Below are 4,015 nucleotides of genomic sequence, written 5' to 3' on the forward strand. Positions count from 1 at the left end.
CAGCAGGAAAACCTGATAATGTTATAAACCCAACTCATACAACTTTGACCTTTACTTTTCTATGTAGCCTTGTAACTTTCAGGTATTCTTCTGCGGAAGAAATCTGGCACATTGTTTAAAGTGACAAACAGTACCAGTAAAATAAAAAATACCTCAAGTGCGTCCTATACATAAGGGGAAAGTGGTGACCACGTGTGCTTTTCCATCTAAACCAAAGTGTGGCTTATTTTAGCCAGTGTGCTTGACTGTTTTTCCGCACAGTGCAGTCCACAAGTGTTATGGCTTTTACATCTAATCCTTGGTTTTAATTCATGGACTGAAGATGAAAAGGTATTTGCCTGCTTTTTCATTACTGAAACAGCTTTGAAGTAACTATTCTCTGAACCGAAATCCATTTCACCAGCTTTCCAGCTGCAGAGGGTGCAGAGGCCACAGCCGTCTCCCAGCGTGCGCCTGACAGCCCCAGCAGCACATGCTGGGTGAAGGCTGCTCGCCACGTCCCTTTTCCAGCCCCATCCCAGGAAGCCCCGAGCCCATGGCCCACATCTGCATGCTTTGCTCCTGGGCATGCAGAGGCAGCACTTGCAAGGCTTGGCCCTTCTGTACACCCTTCGGCTTGGTGAGCTGGGGCAACACATGGGAAACGCTGAGCTCTGGGTTGCTGCCCCGGGTTTACAGGATCAGCCATCACCAGCAACATTCTAGTACTGCAAAGTTAACCGCTGGATTTCTGCCAGCAAAGAGCTCACCCTTCTAAAGGGATTATTAAAGGATAATAAAATCACCAGCTGACACGACAGTAGACAGTCAGTAGTGTGCCCAAGTCCAACAGGTCAGCTGGTTGCTTACACCCAGCACAAAACCGTATGACAACAGGAGAAACTGTGCATCACAGAGTGCAGCTTTTGCTATCACAGGCAAACAGGTTGTGAAATCCCGTTTATAAATTTTATTGCCTTTGTTTTCAAACTACCTAGATTTCCTCCTGCTTCTTTCCCTCCCTGACCTCAGCAGGCCATGTTGGGAAGCTGCTCTTGTCTTCCCTCCACCGAGAGCCGAAGTCTTCTAATTTCCAGGCTAAATTTATCTACAGGAAATTGTGTGCTCATCCTATGTTCTAGCTTAAAAAGCACCCCTCTCTGTCTGCCATGCCGTGCTCCCCCTTGCATACGCACACACACTCACACACACACACACGGAATAGCTTTAGTCATGCTTCAAAAATTCTATTTTAATCTTAACATTTTAGCTATAAAAAAAAAAAATACTTTTGACCAGAAAATTCAAATGCTTGTCATGGTCTTCTGTCCTTTTTATATTTTGACACATTTGGAAGATCAGAAAATAATAATTTGACATTTTTTAAAAAACTTTTTTAAAAAGCAGTGGTTATATTCTAATTCCTCATCTTGAATTACTTTAATTTTTGTCTAGTCTTTCCTCCAGCTGTTTTCCCCACCTGCCACCTAAGAACCACAGTAAGGACCAGCTTGACTCAGAGCGAGCTGGGGCTCCTCAAAGTCCCCACCAAAGATCCATCCTGCCAGAGCAGGGACAGAGGGGACAATGCCCCAGCAGGACCTGGCACTGGTCAGGGCGGAACAGGGTCTTCTCTAAACTAGGCGTGTGTACTGAGCAGCACCAAGAGTGCATCTCCCTGCCACAATAGTGTTCCCCTTCACAAGTTTTGTCTGGGCCACCTCTTCTGCCTCCCTTGTCCCTGAGAATTGCGCTGCAAACCACCTAAGCCTGCCAGACCATTAGAGCCCTTCCATGAGCTGTTTCTCTGACAGAAGACGGGCTGCTCTGCTTTCAGAAAACCAAAAATTTTTACTTTCACAAATTACAGATGCACTTATCTCTTAAGAACAAGACCAGTCAATTGTTGTCTTGATGACTAAAAAAAGATCTGCCTTTTCATTCGCCACCTTCCCTGCTGCTTTTGCCAGAAGTAAACCCAAACTCCCCAGACAGGTACCCACACGTAGTCCCGCTTGCTCTGCACCTTACCTGTCAGCTGCTCTTCCTGCCTTCCAGCAGTATCGTCCCACCATCTGCGAGCCGGCAGCTGGATTCAGAGCAGTACCAGGCTCACAAGGAAGTCACCAGCCCCTATTTAGAGGCTTTATGACAAGGCTGATGTCAACTGAGAACAAACAAGTGCAGTGAGCAGGTTACAGCTCATTCTATAGGAAGGTTTTACTTCCTCATTTGGCTGTCCAAACTCTCATTTAACTGTACAGTTGATAAACTTCCACTTCATTTTTCAAAAGACAAAAAAACCCCAAAATTAACAAAAATTCAGAAAGCAGTTTCCAACATATCTCAGTTCTGATTCACAAGCAAATATTAACCAAACCCACTCTGGCAGGAATCCACAACACTACAAGAATGGCAGTAAGAAAACAGCACACGAATTCTGGAGCAAGTGAAAAGTTCCACCGGGAATGCTTTAACAAGTTACTTCGGACTCATTCCCCTGCATGTCAGATTTCTGACCTGCAGGAGCACATGGAAAAAAAAATATTTAAAAAAAATCCACATTTTGCTTAGCACCTGATATTGCAAGGCCTCGTTCGAACACCTCCATATCTGATGGAACCTGCTCTGGGAGACTACAGTAAAATACTGAAAAACAAACCAACCCCCTAACCTACTGGTGCCTTGATCGAAAGTCTCCTTCAGAGACACGCAGCCGGTCCACAGCAAAGACCAACAGGCACTTCCCAAGAGAAACCTGAGGCATCCTCTGCTCGTTCCTTACCTTGCTGCAAACAAATAGGCCTGAAATCAACTTTTAGGCAGCAAGAAAGTTGAGAGACTCAAGGAGGAGTGAACGTCTCAGACCCTTTGGATGCTGCAGACAGCTCTGCAGGTGAGGTTTCCTCTGCTCACAGGGCCAGGGAGGGTGGGGGGACCCTGCTGTGGAAAGAGAGCACCTCTGCCACTGTCACAAGGTGACATACCAGAGCAGGACTGCCCTTTCCTGGCTAGAAATTCCCCACCACTTGTGTACTTTGTGGGAGGATGCAGGGTGGCCAATCCCTCTGTACTGGCATGCTGTTTAATCCAAAGACTAGTTGCTGGTAAGCAAGCCTCACCACTGCTTTCCAGCTGGTTCCAATCGATGGTTAGATCTCTGCATTGCACCCAGGCTCCTGAGAACCCTTTGGGACCCAGGCTGCCCTGCTGCTGCGCCAAGCAGCGCCCAGGCTGTCACATCTACCCTGCCTCTGAAAACTTCCTCTGATGTACAAAGGTCTGGCTGAGCAGGTTAGTAGCTGCAGAAATAGGAAAGCGTTCCTAAGGTCAGAACTAAACAAACATGCTAGTTTGCTGCTGCCCAGACCAGCTACAAGGGCAGACACCCAGAGCCTTTGACTCCGCATCCCTGAAGGGGAAGGATCTTTTTTGCTCCGTTTGCAGAATGCTACGTACCTCATCACAAGACCATCACAGAGCAGCACTATTGGAAAGAAAGAGAAAGCAGCTACATTATTTATAAATCAGGAGGGCAACAGAACAAAGCACAGGACATGGCGTAGTACCGTTTTAAGTCATACTTCTCAGTAAAATGTGTTTTACTACATAAATAAGAACAAACCAGAGCCTATAAAAAGAAACGGGAAGAAAATCCGGTAAGAGAATTGCGCACTTGTCTTTAACTTGTAATGAAATGACTAAACCCATCTACTCTAAAAAGCCATGAGCAAAAGACTGCAATAGAATTCAAAAGTTAGTCAGCCAGGAAGCCCCTCAGCCAAATCCTGAAATCTAAGAGCCTTTTCTAAGGTGATTACTAACTAAGAGGCAGAAGACCATGAGAAATAAAGGATCACAGACTCTTTCAGACCCTTTTGCTCACCAGCGCAGATGAACGCTGGAGCGCCCAAGGCTGCGGCTTTAACAGACGTGTCCTTTCTCTGCGGTGCTCCCTTGCCCTGAGAAGCACACCGAGTTTTCCCAGCACAAAGGTCTAGAGCTGCTCAACGGCACTGTTAAGTTCAAGAGGGAA

Source organism: Buceros rhinoceros, unplaced genomic scaffold (genome assembly GCF_000710305.1).
Source record: "Buceros rhinoceros silvestris isolate BGI_N320 unplaced genomic scaffold, ASM71030v1 scaffold12137, whole genome shotgun sequence".
Taxonomy (NCBI): Eukaryota; Metazoa; Chordata; class Aves; order Bucerotiformes; family Bucerotidae; genus Buceros; species Buceros rhinoceros.